At 37.9% G+C, this 19,743-nt stretch overlaps 1 protein-coding gene across 1 annotated transcript in view; it reads left to right on the top strand.

Moving 5' to 3' along the window:
* SND1 (staphylococcal nuclease and tudor domain containing 1) overlaps nucleotides 1-19,743 on the top strand; it is a 498,025-nt gene that overhangs the window by 72,223 nt on the left and 406,059 nt on the right. The window lies entirely within an intron of this gene.

Here is a 19,743-nt window from a genome sequence, read left to right as displayed (position 1 = left end):
CTTTCCTCCTTTTTAAACCATTTTCTTCCATGATGTTCTCCCAAGAGACCCTTGAATGTGCCTTCTTCAGGCATTGCATTTTACGTTCTCTATATATTTATATTATATTTATATCTTGGATGGTCAAACTCCTTCTTAGTTGTCTCTTATTCAATGCTAATTTGCCTTTCCTAATCTGTCTTCATAAATCGGTCCCTCCCACCATTTAATCAATACTATTATAATGCAACTTTGAGTTCCTTCCAGTTTATCTAAATCTTCCTAGTACTGATGTGCTCATGTGTCTCACCTCTACTGCCTCCTGTGAGCTGCTGCAGTAATTCTCTGTCCCTGTGGGGATTTGGCAGCCGCACTACATTTGGTATCATTTGGAGGGTTACTATGCTTGCTCTGTCTAGTTAACACCCCTCTTGCCCTATTTCCTGATGTTCCTTCTCCTTCCTCCTGACTTGAGGTAACTTTCATGTCTCTGTACAGTTGTTCTTATTTCACCCCCTTTCAAATTCATGGCTATTTCCCTTTCCTGTGCTAACTAGAGCTGCATAAGCTTGTGTTTAGAGGCCCTGGAAGTAGGTATTTGTGCTCCTGTTTATCTACTTCCTTTGTAATTGGATTGTTTTGATGGTTGGATTGGCACACTGCTCCCCTTTTCTCCCCCGCCCCCCTTGATTGCTTCTTTTGGTATCTTGCCCTTCTCTGCCCCTCCCTGAAATGTGTTTGTTGTTTTCCTCATAATGTATATTCCATTAGCTTACTGAAGATTAAGTTCAATCCACCAGAGGGGTTAATTTCAGGATTTTATGTGCTTTTGAAGATTGGTCCCCAATTAGCTTTCTTTTAATGCCTCTTTTATTCTAGCTTAAGTATTTTTCTAGCAGTTCAGGCATTTTGTTAGCTAATTCTCCTATAACCTTGCGTCCTTTTTTTTTTAAAAAATTATTTTTAATTTTATAAGATTTTGAGTTCTAAATTTTTCCCCTTCCCTCCACTCCCCAAGATGGCATGCAGTCTGATATAGGATATACATATATAATCATATTAAATATAGTTCCACATTAGTCATGTTATAAAGAAGAATCAGAACCAAAGGGAAAAACCATGAGAAAGAAAACAGAAAACAGCAACAAAAAGAAATTAGTCTGCTTCAATCTGCATTCAGACTCCATAGCTCTTTCTCCGGCTGTGGATAGCATTTTCCATCATGAGTCTTTTGGAATTATCTTAGATCATTGCATGCTCAGAAGAGTCTGACAGTCTAACAAAGTTGATCATCACACAGTGTTCCTGTTACTGTGTACAACGATCTCCTGGTTCTGCTCACTTCACTCAGCATCAGTTCATGCAAGACTTTCCAAGTTTTTCTAAAGTCTGCCTGCTTGCATTCATTTACCACAACTTGTTCAGCCATTCCCCAATTGATGGACATCAACACGATTTCCAATTCTTTGCCACCACAAAAAAAGCTGCTATAGATATTTTTGTACATGTTGGTCCTTTTCCTTTTTTTATGATCTCTTTGGGATATAGACTTTGTAGTGGTATTGCTGGATCAAAGGGTATGCACAGTTTTATAGCTCTTTGGGCATAGTTCCAAATTGTTTTTCAGAGTGGATAGATCAGTTCACAACTCTTCCAACAATGTATTAGTGGATAGCCTTACATCTTTTCCTTTCTCCATTCATACTTCCATCACCCTATTTACGGACTCTTTCACATAGCCTCTTAACTCTTTCTCTTTAGTCCATTCTCCACATCATCATTAATTTTGTCAAAAACATAAATTTTGATTCTGTCAGCTCCTGCCTAAAAACTTTAATGATTCTAAATTACCTATTAAATAAAGTTTTCTTCTAATTTGGCATTCAAAGTCTTTGATGATTTGTCCCCAGCTTATCATTTCATTCTCTCCTTCACGTGCCCTTTACTCCAGCAAAGCCAGGCAACTTGCTCTTCTTTGAACATGCCTGGCATCTCTTGACCTCGGCTTATATTGATTCCATTCCTGAAATGTCCCTTTCCTGACAATTCCTGCTTATTTCTCAAGGCCTAAGCTCAAGTGCTGTCTAGTCCTCAAAGCCTCCTTCCTTTATCCTTACAAGTGGCGATCCTTTTCCATCTCTACATTGTCACAGTCTATTTTATATTATTGGTATGTACAGAGCCTTCAAAGTCAGTAAGGGCAGGGTGTCTTATTCATCTATTTTCATGACAGTTACTGGAACAGTGCCTTACACCCTTTAGGTGCTTGATACATATTTGTTGAATGAATAATTTCAACTGAATTTTGAAATTTGGAGGTTTACTTTACCATTTTCAGACTTATGGCTATTAGATTTTCATTACTTGAAAATCTGAAAAGTAGTTATCACTTGATATTCATAGGGGTCAGGGGTGGAGGCCTCTTTGTGAGAATGTGAGAAACTACGAATAACTCTAGGCCCTACTCCAAACCTTTATTTTTAATCATTTTGATTATATTTTTTTAATACGCAAAACAAGTAAAACAACACAATGTATGTTGTACCTTCTATAATATATCTCACACTATGCAGAGTCTTTGCAGTCTCCAGTGTAGCTGCCACAACTGCTTCATGGATTTCCTAAGAAAAAAGCAAGATACAAAGGTCATTGTGAGGAAAATCATGTGACGGAGTCTGGATGGTAGAGAGACAAAGAAGAGGCATCCCAAAGAGAGTCTGTAGCTTGTGGGGCACTGAAACCTTTAACAAAATTTATTTATGTGAGAAATGAGCCCGTCTAACAAGTGCAGTCAGGAAAGCTTCTATTAATCTTCACATCCATTCCCACTGAATGGCCACGTAGCCTCCCCAGTAAGGTAACAAGAAGACTGCAACATGTTCAGAAAAATGGAGGCTTCTTATACTGTTTTCTGAACTTTGGATCTCCTGCAACAGTCCCCTGGCCATGTGGCTTTATGTTCTCTTCTCTGATAGGCTTTTCTTCAAACAGCTCATTGAGCCTGCGCATTAGCTTCTGACCTTCTACCTGACCATCTTAGATCATGACTCTGTGGAAACAGAACTTCCTTGTTTCCCACAATTTATAATTAATTTATGTATGTATACTTATGGTAGCAAATTATAAAATAGATTAATAACAGAGATTTATGCATTTATGATTTACTATTTTTTTTTAGTTTTCTTTACATTCAGGTGTCATCTGTGGTTTTCTTCAATATGCTGCAAATCTCCAAAAATTCTCATTTAATTGTCAATGGCCAACTGTGAATAATCAAAACCATGAATGTAAAACTCATGAATGTTGAGGGGTGACTATACATTAAAAAATTTCTCCTTATATTGATATGTATTTTTCAGGGGGCATAATAATGGTTTATTTTCTAGGTCAGGTACCTTTTCATACTTTTAAGACTTACAATTGTATATTTGATTGATGTTTCACAGCACTGGAAATGTAGCAAAAGTAAGCAGAAATAGCCCTTGTACCAGTAGCATCTGTAGGATCTTGGCAGGAAGGTGGTGCCACAGTGAATAGAATGCTGGGCCTGGAGTTCTGGGAGACATGAAACAGTTGCTCTTTACAGTGTCTTTACATTCCAGTGAATTATATAAATATTTGCTATAATTATTCCTCTAACCTTTTTCCTCTTAATCTTTTGCAGTAGCAACATTGAAGGAATAAAAGTCTCTTCTTTTTTTCAATAAGTAATATCTCTGTTTGCTTATATTGTCCATTAGGATAGCCTGGATTAGCAGGCTGAGGGAGGAAGAGAAATGATAATACTTAAAACTTGTTTTATTTTGTTTTTCATTCCTCATATGAGAGAAGAAGTTTGTTTGGGCTGTTCTTCCTTTTAGTGTTTACTGTGTCCTTCTGGAAAGAATCTAGTGGTTTTTTCCTTTTTGGGTTAAAGTAGTTATGTCTCTCCTACCTTTGCTAAATTGCTTTAATAAGCCTGCCTCCTCTCTTGCAGCACTTCCTGCTTCCTTACTTTTATCTTTCCTCACCTCACCTCAGTGTTCCTTCTAACCCTTTGGCTCTTTCAGACTTCTGTTTTCATAATCAGTTCAATCCAATAAACATTTATTAAGTACCCACTTTGTGCTGGACTCTGTACTAAGCTGTCTTGGGGATTCTAAAAGAGCCAAAAAACAGTGCCTGTCCTCAAAGGAGCTTACTGTCTAAAACATAAGTGGTTTTCTTGGCAAACCATTATGCTGTTTTAATTTGTAACACTTTTTGTGGCCATTATTATTAGATGACTATGAAATACAGTGTTCCAAAATTCTCAGTTCAGTTTTAAGCTATTAAATCTTAAATTTCACTCCGATTTTTGTGACCCCTCTACAGTCAGTGGAGAAGAATTAGCAGTGCTCTATTAGAGAGGTATGCCTCCGTTCTGCAAAATACAAATTCATCAGAAGGTACCAAATATAGCAGATAGGATAAACTAAAAAACTGAGTGTAGTAAAATTCTACAGCTTTTTATGTCCTGCCCTCATCAACTAGAAAGAAATGAATTTTGAGTTTTGAAGCTGATACTATTTAATATTTCATGTCTCTGTTAAGTAATATGACAATGTATTTAGTTAAGAATTTGTTCTTTCATTTCTTGCCTCACTTCTTTCCCATTTCCATACACTTTTGTAGACAGTGTAATTTTGGATGTATTGAGTTAAAATGTAGATACTTTCCTTTTCTTCCCTTACTTGATAAATTCGCTGACTGGCCAAATTAGAACCAACTTATTTGCTTTAGCTGACTTCCCTGTGCAATCTGTTTTTCCTACCTCATTCAGGAGTTAGTGACTTGAACAATCTTTTCTGAGTACTCTTAATTGGTGATGACTATTTATAGTCCCATATGGAAATGTGTCAATTTCTCCCTCATTCTCCCCTCATTTTACCTGTTTGAGATTATTGTCTCTTACATGCAGTTTGCAAATACCTAGTAATTTTTTCTTGTATGGAGTTAGAGAAAGTGAATTAGTTATTCCTAACACTGGAGAAATCACTTATATCACTGACTTGTGGAGGCTGTTGGAAAAGGCTTTCTTCCTCCATTATTACCTACTTATTCTAGGTTTAGTCAGGTAAAATGGGACCTAGTTGCTTAGAGCTTTCCCTCTCAGACCAATCTCCACTTGTCTGTCCTAGCTATCTTGGCTTCTATAGCTCCCTTGATTTGAATTCAGGTTTTTCTTTTTTTAACCAGGGTCTTCTTGGACATACACATTATAGCTGTTTGTTAATGGAATTTTATGTTCTGGAAAACTACATTTGCACAATTTAAGCAAGACCAATCTCCCTTTGCTCCCAGAATTTATCTAAATTGATATCTTAATTAGTAAAACTCTAAATATGCAACACAGACACCAATTTTAAGAATATAATTCACTGACTGCCAGTATAGGGTTTGGTTCTAAATAAGTAACTGAATTTAAGAATGCATAGTTTAAGCCTACACTTAAGCAATGATATAGTGTTCCTGTCTGTGTCTTTGCGTGTGAGGTCTAAATTTAAAGTTGGGAGTAATTCATAGTAGAACCAAACCTAATAATTTCACTGAGCCTGGGTTTGATTAGTTCAGTGGAGAAGCCACGTGGTATCTTGGGGCAAAAAACCCCCAGACTAGATTAGGGGTTTTAGAGATATGTCTGAAAGCTCCTTAAAGTCTTTCAGTTTTGGTCCTTGGTTCTTCAATTTTTCAAATGAAGGAGATGGAACTAAATTAGTAATTCTTATCCTGGAGTCTGTGAACTTGTTTTTTAAAAAATATGTTTTGTTAACTATTTTCATATAATTGCTTTCCTATGTGATCTTCTGTGCATATTTTATAAATTTAAAAACATTATTCTGAGAAGTCCATAAACTTCATCAGATTGCTAAGACACAAAAAACAGTCTAGGAATCTCTAGAAAGCCCTTAAAGTACTAATTGATACAGAACATATATTTATGGGCAGATGAAGCCATAGATGCCTTCTGATTAATCTCCAGAAAAAAGAGTTGTGAATTTGACATTTGTCCCTGCTGTTTGAGTTTTCTTTCTTTATTTTAAGAATTATTTTATGAAAGGTATAAAATAGAAATACATAGGATTACAAAGTAAACCAATTATGTTGAAGTAAAGATGCAGTTTCTTTTTTTACATCCAAGTATGCCCCCTAAATCCAATCACAGACCCCTTGAGAGTCTATGGACCTCAGGATCAGAGCTGCTGCCCTAGTTGGATGCCATTTCTGGTAGACTGGTGCTCATTGATTATACCCAAGAACTAAGATTTTGCTAAGGTGGCCTCATTTAGCCTCTGATGCATTACTCTTCTGGCTCCGAGGTACTAATGACCTCACTATTTCCTGCAGTAGCAGAACTATAATGTTTTTCCTGCAGGTCTTCTAGCCAAGTAGTACCTTGACTCGTCCCTCCTTAGCTTTGAGAGTCTCTCAAGGATTGCTATGAAAAGGGATAGGAGAGCTGAGCTATGCCTTGAGAAATCCACCTGCTTCAAATAACAGTTATTGAGGAACTAGTTGTATCCCTCGGGGTTTATCACAGACTATTTATTTAGGCAAAGGTTTTGCTTGTGAGGGCCTTGTCATTCACTGTTTTCAGGGTGAATTTATTTCTGTGTAGCAAAGTAAAGGCCTTATGGCATATTGCCTTGTTGTATCTGTGTTCACATCTCATGAACTGCCATACTAACTGAATTTTCTGCCTGTAGGACAGGGAAAGGAGCAAATGCAGAGTTGGCCATTGCCTCTAGCATGTGCAAGCAGCTCTCTGGCATAGGGTCATGGCATGTTACTAGAAGAGTGAGTGGACTAAAGCATGCATAATGGCAATTTGTGAGCATTTTGTGGATAAAAGGGCTTCAAGCACTGTCAGACTGGCTCATAGGGTGTGCTGTCAACTAGAAATCTTATGTTAACCCAGACTTATGCACACCTGCAGTACAATGATAGTTGATATTCATAAAGAGGTACTTTGAGATCCTGAAGTGCTTCTTCATCAAAGAAACATTAAATTATGCAATCTGTTGTACTCTAATTGATGATCTGTGTGTGATGTTACAAGGACAGTGGGTAAAAAGGGCCTCCATATTTGGGATGAGCTTATGGCAGCTGTGCTTTCTACCTCTGTTGTAGGGTCCACTCCTCAGCTTTTCAGGTTCAGTAAACACCGTTCTCTCTGTTGATCTATATATGATCAGGCCCTGTTGAATTGATTCACAGTAGTAGAACTCAGGGATCTGATCTGTAAACTGGCATATTGATTTACACTTTTTAAACTGAGGTCAGGGATAGAGAATAAACTTAGGGGAACTGTAGCTATTTTGCAAAGAAAGCATTAAATGAGGCCTAGAGTGAGGCCTAGAGGTGAAATTTATAGGTCTCAGTTCTACTCTAGGCTTATATTAAGTGTGTAACCAGGGGGCAATGACCTTGAAATCTCTGAACCTCATGTTTCTTGTCTTTGAAGTACAGGAAATGGGCTTGATGACCTCTAAGATCCCTTTCACTTCTAATACTCTATGACCCAGTGTCTATACGAGAAAAATAATGCTGCCAAGCAGACTAGAATGTTTATTTTAGTCAGTTAGCACATTCTCTTTCCTGTAGAGAAATTTATCTGGAAAACCAAGTTAGGATCAGAAGGTATTTCAATAAATGTAAGACTCTGAGCAAATAGAGTTAGGTGATCATCCTAAATATTTTAATCCTGCTGTGGTAGCTTGGGGACCTAGCCTTCTTCACTAAATGAATATGTTTGCCAGAGTTTTTGCATCCCTGGGGTAGGACCCATTGACTTCAGGATCATTAGTATTCTCTACAAGCTGGTGTTTTTCGAAATTCCTGCTGACCAGTCATTTGATCCTTAGGATAATATTACTCTTTCTCATTTCAGATTTTTCCAATTTAAATCAGTTACTGCTATTTTGACCATGGTTGACATAAGTAGGTTCCAGCACCTTACTATCAAGAATCAAATAGGAGAGGTTGGGATAAAGAATGAAATCAAAGAAATATATAAAAAGAAGATGGACTGGTTACCTAGTAATAACTTAAGAACAGTTGATGTTTTTCAATGTAAATGGTACTGAAAGAAGGCCTGTAGCACATGAGGTTGGAACCATCTTGGTGAACTTATGAGGGTATGTAAACAAGATGGACAAGCATGGATCTACATCTGACTTAAAAGAAGGAAGTGGCATTAGTTCTTATGTTAGAAAGGGACCTCTCAGGTCTGAGGCTTGCTATGATGATGTGAAGTACTGTGAAAATTTAGGATCCCTGACCACACAGCAGTATTCTCAAAGGAGCTGATCTTAGCCCTTAGCCCTGCTAGTGAAATCCTATGTGCTCAGTTCCTAATCTGTTTGAAACAGCTTGAGACCTTGACCTTGAGATCTGAGACCTTAGTGTAGTCATGGCATAGTGGTTTGTTTTGTTTTTTTTTTCATTTTGTTGAAGCAGCAATGACTATCATATGTTCTCATCAGCGATACTAGTATAAAAACATACGCTCTATTTAAGTCACTGAATAGCAGCAGTTTGGTATTAGGGCTTTTCTGGGTAAGTTCATAAATGGGGATTGATTCTTGGTGGGCCTCTGTCTCTAGTTTGAGAACTTTCTCCATTGATTTCTTTGACCTTGAATGGTATAGGGCAGTGTTGTCCTTAAAACAGAAATGAATCCTTTGCCAGAGGCATATTGACTTAGAAAACCACAAATTACCAGTATCTATATTGTATTGTGTTTTTATTTATTTTGTTAAACAGTTCTCAATTACATTTTAGTCTGATTCAACTCTTCTTGGGAGTTTTGGCTTTTAGGTTGACATCTCTGGTCTAGTGCATAGGGAAAATATAAATCTTTAAGAGTAACTACAATAAGGGCCCACATAATTTCAATTTTTGAGTGCATAATCAATACCTTGAAGGATGGTTGCAAGCCAGTAGGCAGTCAGTCATTAACCAGTTCAGAGCCTTGATGTAATGGACTGCCTGGGGTTTATGCCATTTAGCAGTAGAGCTGCCCAGCTGATTTCCGTTTGATTATTTGAGGAAAGCCTCCAGTAGAATATGTTACAGTAACCTCACAAAGAAGCTACAAAAGTATATGCAATGATGATGTCCCTTCTATTAAACTTGTTATGTCAGCTTTTGTCACATTCTCAAGTTTTCTGTATAAGAAAGTATATCCTGTTATTCTTGAGTAGTTATGTAGCACATTGGACAGAATGCAGAACTTGGAGTCAGGAAGACCTGAGTCTGAATCCTGCCTTAGATGCTTACTGGCTTTGTGACCCTGAGCAAGTCATTTGACTTTCCTGTGTTTCAGTTTCTTCATCTGTAAAATGGGGATGATAATAGCAAATACCGCTCAGAGTTGCTGTGAAGTGTTTTGCAAACCTTAAATTCTATCCTCCTCCTCATCATTTTTGAAACTACTTGTAAGAGGTACTATATTTCACCACATAATCATCTCTCCCTGTGGGGGTGGGAGTGGGGGTGGTGTTTCAGTACAAAAATTAGTGTATAATCTTTCATCACGTAATTGCTGCATGGTATAATTCTGTTCATCATACTGCATAAAAGGTAAACAGCGCAATGTGTTCACCTGTGACATATAGATATATATTTATCTTTGTGCATTGTGACCTCTGAGCCTAGAATTCTCAGTGCGCATGCATTGTCAGTATATTTCTGAAAGCTGACTTGTGTGGTTTGTTTAGAGTGCTGCAGTACTAACGGTATTGTCACTCAACCCAGTTAAGAACTGTAGGTGGGCTGACAGGGGAAGCTGCCCTGAGTAAGTCAGGTGATATGGTTAAGACTTGTGTCTTCCCTTGTTAGTTAAACCATACAGTTCTTCTGCCAGTGAGCAATACAGTTTAAATGATTTTTAAGTAATACTGGCAGAATTAAAAAGAAAAGCTTCACATAATGGTTGCAGCCCACTTTTTTGCAAAAAATTTGGCATAAAACCTGCAACGATTATGCAGTAAAATATAGTGCTTTATTTTTTGTTTTTTATTGACATGTTTTGTATTTATATCACCTTTATTATCACAAAGAAAAAAGAAAGGAAAGAAAGTCAGTCCAACAAAACTAACCCACTCATTAGTCAGATAGAAAAAGCACATATAATTTTGCATACCCAAAGTTTTCCACTTTTGCAAAGAAATGAGGAAACTGTATTCATATATGCAGCTAGGTGACATAGGGGATAGAGTGCTAGGTCCAGAGTGAAGAAGTCTTGAGTTCATTTCTGGCCTCATATACTCACTAGTGGGGTGACTCTGGACACATCACTGCACTTCTATTTACCTCAATTTGCTTCATCTATAAAATGGAGATGGTAGCACCTATATCCTAGGGTTAATGTGAGACTCAACTGAGGTAATCATTGAAAAGCACTTAGTCCAGTGCCTGGCACGTAGTAAGTACTGTGTCAATGTTAGTTAGTTATTGTTGTTTGTTATTTGGGACAAAACTTGATTGTTACACAATGTTCAGTTTCAGTTTTGTTGTTGCTACTTCCTCTTTTTACTTTGTTGTGGTCATTATGTATATATTGTTTTCCTGTTTCTGCTTTTTTTGCTTGCATCAGTTTATAGAACTGCTCCCATCCTGATCTGTATTCTTCATTTTCATTCCTTTTAGTAGCACAGTAATATTCCATCATATTCATGTACCACAGTTTGTTTAGCCATTTCCTAATCCATGGACATCTGCTGTATTTCCAGATCTTTCCTACTACAAAAAAATATTTTGTTATATTTTCAGCTTTCCTATCTTTGACTTTGTTGGGAGGTATATTCCTGGTGGTTACATTCCTCCTATATTTCTAGTGGTAATGTCTCTGATTTAGAAGGTATGCACATCTTAGTTACTTCCTTAGCATAAATCCCAAATTTTTCTTTAGATTGGTTAGACCGGTTCAAAGGTGTAGGTGTCTTTTTCTAACATACTTGGCTTCTATTGTTGCCTCCCCTGCTCCTTTATACCACCTAGTAAGTATCTTATGAATATCTTTTTGAACTCAAGTGGTAGTTTTCATTCTAACCGTAGTTGGATAAAGACTGGTCAGAGCATACTGTTAAGGTTTTTCTTTAAGGTCAGATTCTTATCTCTGAGAACTCTATTGTGATAAACCTCAAATTTCTGGAACACTTGGCATAAAACTTGATTACCTGCAGCTATTTTTAATTTATACATCTTTTCTCCATGACAACTATATTGCAGGTTTCATCAGGGTAGGAGCAGTGTCTTCTATGTTCTATATCCCTGTGACCTTAATAGTTTTCTGAAAGGTACCTCTTTTCTTTAGGAGAGATTGTGAAAGATATGATCTTATGCTATGCAGCCCTATGCAATATACTGTGCACACCTGCTCTCTTCTCCTTACCCCTTTACCCCTCCTCTGTGCCACTCCCATTGCCCTCCCTCTTAAACTATCTTGTATTTAACTACTTGGTATTTATTGTTTTTTCTTTTCTAAATATTGATGCTGTATATACTGATATGTATATATTTCTTCTTGACTACGTAAGCTCTTTGTGAGCAGAGATTGTTTCATTCTTTGTACTTGTGTCCCTAGGGCTGAGTATAGGAAATACAATAGCCGTGATAGTGGTTATTACTAGGAATTTAGGCAGAAGTAGCCAGAGAAGGGGAAGGAGAAATCTTCTTCCCTTATCATAGATTTAAAGCCCCTTTATAATGCTGATGTTGAGTGCCACGAATTTGTCTTTTCTTTTCAGTCTGCCATGGCTTTGTCTCATCTTTCTATCCAGTACTGAACTGAGGGTGCCTGCTCTTTTCTCCCTTTCCTCCCTGTCACTTAGCTAAACTCAGCTTAGAATAAATTTCAGGTTATGGATAATTGTGTATCATTGGTTCTTTCTGGTTCTGTTCTTTGGAGAGTGTGACCGTACAGATGTCTGTCAGCAGTAGCAAAGTGGGGAGGGGTAATAGGTGAATATCCAATGAAGGATGATGTGTAGATTGGCTGTGTCCTTTCCTATTGGTTCAGTAGAAGAAATTAGTATCTTGGCCATTTTGAAAAGTAATTTTAGCCCATAGAATCCCTGCCACACTTGAACAACTTTTGGAAAGTATAATATTTTACCCAAACCCCATTAAATGATAGCACTCTTTCTCTATTCTCTTTATTGTCCTTTTACTGATTATAGAGATATTTATGTGGACCCAGAAGGCTAACTTATTTATTTATTTCTATTTTTCAATAACTTGATTTTCCCTAGTGCCGCCTGCTTTCTAAGACTCAAACACTTCACAATGATTTCTTTGGTGATAATCATCTGCACTTTCCTGGCCTTTTCCCTCAAGGGATCCCTTTGTGCTTTTCTGGCATTAATACCACTGTTCGTTCATATCAGAAAACTGTACCACCAAGGTTCAGTGTAACTGACTCTGAGGTCATATGTCAAATCAGTGGATGGGCCCATGGAATCTTCCACCTGACCCCCCTTGAAAGGCAGTAAAAGAGATGCACACAAGGAAATGGCACAGGCCAAGTTGATGCTGATTCAGGGACTTCTGGCAGCATTTTTGCTACCATAGGTTGAATGTCTAGGTGTTGTTACTTATAGGATATATGCATCCTCAAGAGATGGTGCTTAAGAATCCCCATGAAAGCCAGGAGATTAGCTGTACTGTTATAGGGAAAGCAAGGCATGGTCCTAACATTTGACTCTGGAAATGAGTAGCAGACCTAGAGATTGAGTTCTTAATTAGTAGTCAGAAATGACTAAACCAGAAGAGAGGCACGCATCATGGAGCAATTCAGTGGGAAGCTCGATCCAGGCTTTGCTTTTCCTTACCTTTTGATACCTCTTTATCAGAATGCAGCACTTGTGCATCTTCATGGCTGACTTCTTCATGGCAAATCTGTGTTCAGGCTGCTTTCCATAATGAAATTCTCTCTGTTGTCCACAAGCACATATCTCGGGTGCTGTTTTAAGGTTTGGGGTGGAAGGAAGCAGGTTCCTCTGATGTCTTTTCTGCTTTTAGGGTTGCTGGTTACAATTGTTTGTGATTTGACACGTATTTAGTTCATGGGGGCCATCTCTCTTTTAGTCAGTAGCTTGTCTGGTAGGAGAGGTTAAAAAAATCCTTACTTTTCTAAGCAAGTGCTTTGTTTAAAAAATGTATTTGTTTTTTATTTGTTGATTTGGAGCCATAGAGGGAAAAACACATGGCTTACAGTGCAATAAAAGATTAATGAGAAACAAAGCCGTGAACTCATCAGTGTCTCATCTCTACTGAATTACAGCTACAAAGATCCTAGTTACTCATCTGTATATCACGGATCACAACTGATGATTGCTGGCTTTGGCTCTGACACTCCAGAAACCCTGCTCAGTCAGCACAGCAGCATTGTAAAAATGTTAAGTGCCGATGGATTAATTTTTAATGCATACTGAATCTGCGTGGTAGGAAATGTGTGGTTGTATTTGGGGGTGAGGAAACAGATTTGTAAGTGACTAAACCTAACTAGGATCCATGATCAGCTTGTAATAAATATTTTGTTATTAAGCCTCTGGTTTTAAGTGATTCCTTTTTTTCTTTCTTCCATTTTCCTTCCCCACCCTCCAGCAACAAAGAGAATGTACCACATACTTGCTTTTCTAGTAGAAATGATGGAATTGGGTTACCCATTTTATAATCTGCCTTGAGGTATTATTGTTTATAGTAAGTCAAATTTGTGTCATTAGGAAACATAGTGTGACTTCTGACTTGTGGGATACCAGGCAGTTCTGATGAGGCTGTGTTACCTTCCTCAGAGGGCAAGTCCAGAAATGGAAAATTTTGGTAAGGCATATGTGTTAAATAATAAATGATAATGAAGGATTTTTACCACATTTTTCTTCTGAGAAGATTGAGAGCATGCCTCAAATAAATAATTCTCCCTTATCCTTACATTGTCCTGGGGGAGGCAGAGATGAGAGAGGTACTTAACTTTTAAAATTGTCTTTTCTTATGGCATAGGTAATAATTCCCTTAAAACCCATAGTGTGGCTGTTTCATGAAGTTTTTATTAAAAGAATTTATGTGGCTCTTAAAAATACATGTAGAATACCTGGACTTTTTTTGAAAGAAACTTTATTTCAAGGTTGACTTGTTTTCTGTCATAGGTAACTTTCCTGAGTTGGCAAGACTAAACTGACTTTTCTTTCTTTTCTCAAACAATTAACACATTTTCATGGCATTGTCTTTATTTACCAAATGGGTAATTGGAATTACTTATTTTTCTCTTTTATTTCTTCAATTTTCTTTACCTGTAGCATCCTCTATTTCCTGTTGGGGCATTAGCTTGTTGTCATGTATCCTAATCTGTCCCTCCCCATTTCCTCTCTGCCTTAAAGGGTAATTGTTGTCAGGTGTGCATTTGTTATGGGGCCTATGAGAGATCCTGCTTCATTTCTCTTGTAGGTGATTTTTAAGGACTCTTCTAAAGGTGCTCAGCACATTCCTTTTCCTCCCCAGACATCTCTTTTAATAAGGATCTTGCTGTGTGCTTACCTATGGTTCTTTTTGGAGATACCCAGAACCCTTTAAAAGTCTCACTCTTAAAATCTTCTTTTCCCCCTTTCCATTTTCACCCAGGAGCCATGTAAGAGATTCCATGTTCTTAAGTCAGATACCCTGAAACTGATTGGATACTGTGGTTTCATTTGGCCTTCTTGTGGAATTCAGGTGGTAGTAGGTCAGATGATCTCTCTGAAGTTTCAGACATTTCTGCTTTATGAACTGGAGCAAGTGCTGCAGCCTAGCAGTTCTTAGCCTGGCTGATACAGCTATTGATAGCCTTGCTTCAGAAATGTCTTTATTTCCAGCCTTTGGTCTAGAGATTCTTCTTGTGAACAGCAAGTTGCTGAAGCTTGAGTGGCTTAAATGAAAAATGTTTGACTGTTGTGTTTAGTTTATAAATGTAGATATAAGAGTTGGGTTGGTCCAGGGGAGGAGTAGTCTGACCAGAGGACAGAATGTGCCACCAAGATGAGTCTTTGGCTGATGTTTAAATTGCATCAAATTAAAGGGTATTTTTCATTCTCTTCTGTGGAGTCACTAAAGGGTGGAATTAATGCCCTCCTCAGCATCCCTTGGGTTCATGCTCTGTCACTCTCCTAGCACTCAGCCTTATTTGGGGGATCATCAGGAGGTGAGGGTAAATTTTTCAGATTCCACTGGCCAAAGAGGAGAATTATCTCCTTGAAGACCTTATCTAAGAGTGTTAATTTTTTTCCTCTTCCTTTTACCCTTCTTGGTCTTTGTCTTAACTGTCACATGCTTTTTTCCTTTTGATTCAGTCTGGAATAACCATTAAGAGTATGTATAGTACTTGCTGTTTTATACTACAAAAAGGACAGAAAGTATTGGGGGAGGTGGGAATTTTAGAAGCACATTTACAGTACATAAAGCTTTTTTTTTTTTAATGTGATGTACAGAGGGTTGTAGAAATGCTAAGTCCTTCTAGTCATTTTCCAATACTTCTGTACTTCTGTCAGTCTCTCTTGCTGCTTTGGGGCTGATGTCCTTGTCTAGACACTTGTATGAAAGAAGACCAATGCCTGGGCACATAAGTACCTGTTTCATTATTATAATTCACTTGTGGGCAGAGCAAAGGTGACATTAGAATGGCAGTACCTGAGTTTCTTTTTGAATTTCAGTTTGATGTTTCTCTGCCCCCAGCTGTTCATTCGCTACATAGTAACAAGCTTCCACTTTCCAAGTTGTTAATGCTCTATACTTCCGATTATTCTTTACTTAACTGTGTACATGTTCTATCCCCACCCCGTTCCCCCCAGGAAAATGTAAGTTCCTCGAGGGCAGCAGTATCTGTTTTGTTTTTATTGTGGTATTCCCTACATCTGTATTGCAGTGCATTACACGTGTAGTAGATGCTTAATAAATGTTTGAGTTGAGTTGAATTGAATTGAATTAACTCAGTCTTATATTGGTCTTCAACAGGTAGGAAGAGGTTTATTGGTTTAGAATAGAACAAGTAACTCCTTATCAGCTGAGAAAACTTAACTATTTGCTCATCTTAGGAAAAGCAAAGAATCATGGCTATGGATCTCTGTATACGCAGACTACAGTTGATTTCTAACATGATCAAACTGTTTTCTCCCAAGCCCTAAGGTCTTCTAGAGGGTTCTTAATGTTTGTGCTCTCTGGGATGACATTATGAAATGAGTCCTCCTCTCCCAGCCCCCCTTAAATCCAGAACATGGGATTAGCGCTGATGTCACCAGGCATCCTGGTCAGTCTCTTCCTTAGGGAGTCTTTGTTGGTTTGCTGTCATTGTCAGGGAGTTGTTGTCACCACTCTTCTGCTGGGGAAGAAGGTATTGCATTTCCTTTACAGTAAAATAACCACACTGGCCTTTTGGATGCTCTACATTTAAAGTTCAGTGCATCCCTTGCCCTTGCTGTCATCTTTACAACCTGTGTCTTTTCCTCTCTAGAGACACCCTTCTAACTTATGATCCCTTGTAAAAGCCCTGGGGGCCATGTCTATTTTTAAGTTAAGTCTGAAGGTTTCAGGGCTCATGTTCCTCTTCTGAACTGAGACAGTTACATTGTACCTTAAGCAGGAGAGTGATGGTCCTTCACCTCTGGTAGACCAAAAAGATTTTTAGTTTGTCTCAGTAATTGAAATTGTGATTAATCATCTAAAAATTAGTGTATTAGGTTATCTTTATCAGAGTCTTCATTTTATTTACATAGTTATCCCTTCTACATCGCAGAGGTTGGAGATACAGTACCCCCATGAGCTAGAAAATCTGCATAAAGTTTTTGGGCCATTTCTTCATATCAGGGAAGTCCAAATTATTATGTATTATATTAAAAGATAAAATATGTTGATATTACCCAATATTATACATGTATTTTACGTATTTCTGAGTTTCTAAACTTCTTATATGCCATTTGCTGGCATTTACATATCATCTGGCTTCTGTAAAACTCCCCCCAAATTCCCATTTAATTTCCTGTGCTGACCCACAATATATTGAAACCATGATGGGGATAGTTGCCATGTGGAAGGGATAACTATGAGGAGAATTGAGGTTCAGGAAGCGTAACGGCTTTCCAAACGCAATTTGAAGGCCCTACAAATTACCTGTTTTGAAAAAAAAAAAATCAGCATTAGGAATTACCTGTTCTGGGTAGTCAGAATTTACCAGGAAATTCTACTAAATTCCTTAAAAAACAAACCTTAGCGATTTATCCAATCACTGGTAAAGGAGCTTTTAAAACTGGCCACTTTATTTGTTTTGATTTTTAAAAAGTTAATCATTCAAATGACTTTACCTGCCCACACTTCCCTTTAATTTCTTTTTGTAGTCAGAAGAATACACCTTCTCTTCACCTCCCTCATTTGAGAAAGAAAGAAAAAGAAAACTCTTGTTATAATGCAAACATGTGTAGACAAGCAAAATAAATTTCTACATTGACTGTGTTACTTCTCAGTAAGTCTCCCTCTGCACTCCAAGTTCTTCATCTCCCTTAGCAGGTTCATCATGAGTCCTCTGAAATCTGAATCATGCTGACCAGAGATCCTTAGTCTAAGTTGTTTGTCTTTGTAGTGTTGTCATTGTATAAATTGGTTCTGTCCACTTCGTCCTGCGTCGGTTTATAAAAAACTTATCAGGATTCTCTGAAATCATCCTCATTATTATTTCTCATAGCGCAATAGGATTCCAGCTTGCGTGCATACGCACACCCACCCACACGTCATATCTTGTTCAGCCAATCCCCAATTGATGGGCACCTCTTAGTTTATAATTCTTAGTTGCTCGAAAAGATCTGTATACATTCTTAGTTTTCTTAGTATTCCCTCCTTTAATCTACTCTCCCTTTTATGTTCCCCATCTCTTTTCTCCCTGTTGTATAAAATGTGTGTATTCTTCCCTGCTTTGATCAGTTCAGATGAGAGTGAGGTTCAGTATTAGTTTCTCCCCCCATCCTTTCTTCATTGTTTGTATCAAAAGCTACTTGTGCACCTCAATTATGGGAGAGAATTTCGCCTTCTCAACAACTCCCCTCCCCGTGTTGTGTTCTTCCCCTCTTAAAATCATCGTCATAACCACTCCCAGGTTTTCTGTCTAATTAATTACCCTTTAGGACTCCTGATGATGATAGCATTCAGAGGGTTCACATGTGTTATCTTCCCATATTAGATGTAAAGAGTTTATCCTTGTTTAATTCTTTATGATTGTTTGCTTACATTTATCTTTTTGATGTTTCTCTTAACCCCTGTGGTTGTACTTCAGAATTTCTACACTACTCCGGTCTTTTTATCAGGAATTATTAGAAGGCCTTGATTTCATTAAAACTTCATTTTTTTTCTGGATTATATTCAGTTTTCTGGGGAAATAATATTTGCTTGTAAGCCTATATCCTTTGTCTTCAGGAATATTGTTTTCCAAGCTCTCTTCTCCTTTTTAGTGGTGATGAGTAAATCACTTATAGTCCTGACTGTAACTCCTCAGCACATGAATTCTTTCTTTCAGACTTCCTGCAGTATTTTTCATTTTGGCCTGGAACCCGTAGATTTTGGCTTTGCTTTTTCTGGGAGTTTTGATTTTGGAATTTCTTTCAGAAAGTGACCAGTCTCTTTTTATTTTCACTATGAGACCTGAGCACTTTTATGATGTCTAGGCTCTTTTTTGTTTATGGCTTTCAGATAGTTCAGTGATTCTTAAATTTTCTCTCTTTGACTTGTTTCCAGGTCAGTTTTTGCTGTGAAATACCTTACATTTTCTTATGATTATTTTCAGTCTTTTGACTTTGATTATTTCTCGTTGTCTTATGGGGTCATTAACTTCTTTTTGGTCCATTCTAATTTTTCAGGAGTTTGTTCCTTGAGCATTGTTTTGGTACCTCTTGTGCCAAGTTCTTAATTACCTTTTCAGTTCTTTCTTCCCTAGTTTTCCTTTCTTTTCCAGTTCTTTTCCCTCTAATGCTCTCATTTCATTTAGAAAAAAACATTTAAACTTTTAAAAAACTCTTGTTTCTTCCCAGAATTCCAGTTGAATTCGTGTCCAGGCTGTGTCTCTGAGGCTTTGCTCGTACATATTTTGAAGTCATTTTCTTCTTCTTTGTGTCTGAGTGTGTCCCTATCACCCCAGTGTAACTCCTTGTGGTGGGATTCCTTTTGGTTTATTCATTCTTCTAACCAACTTCCTGACTTTGGGCTTGATGTTAGGGGCCAGGCTCTGAGCACTTCTGAAGGGAATATCTGACCTGCTCTGCTTTCTTGTGGCATTGAGTGCTGCATTGTTCCAGGATCTCAGGGACAGCTTGGATTAGTAACTTGTATGCTTTGTTTTTTCCCACAAGAGGTCTGGTGTGTGTAGATCAACATCTAAATGGTGTTCTCCTAGTCTGAGCTCTGCAAGTTTCTGACCTAATATTGGATTTGAACAACAGGCCTGTAGATTTATCCTTTTGGGAGTTTCAGGAGACTGTTGCTGGACTCTTAACTATCGGCCAGCTGGAAAGCTCTGCTGATTGAGTGACAGAGCTTCCATGTGGTCTGGGATTCTTTGTCCTGGTTATTCCTCCATAGGGTTCACACTGCGCTAGAAACTAACTGAGATCCCACTCCACTCCTGGGGTCTGAGCCACATAGATGTTGCTGTAGTCTGGCCTAGATCTATGACCTGGAACTGGGTAGTCTGCAACAGAGCTGCCAGTTGGCACCTATTCTTACACCCTACACAAA

This window comes from Notamacropus eugenii, chromosome 3 (genome assembly GCF_028372415.1).
Source record: "Notamacropus eugenii isolate mMacEug1 chromosome 3, mMacEug1.pri_v2, whole genome shotgun sequence".
Taxonomy (NCBI): Eukaryota; Metazoa; Chordata; class Mammalia; order Diprotodontia; family Macropodidae; genus Notamacropus; species Notamacropus eugenii.
Note: the sequence above shows the minus strand (reverse complement) of the source record. Positions and strands in the feature narration are given on the sequence as shown.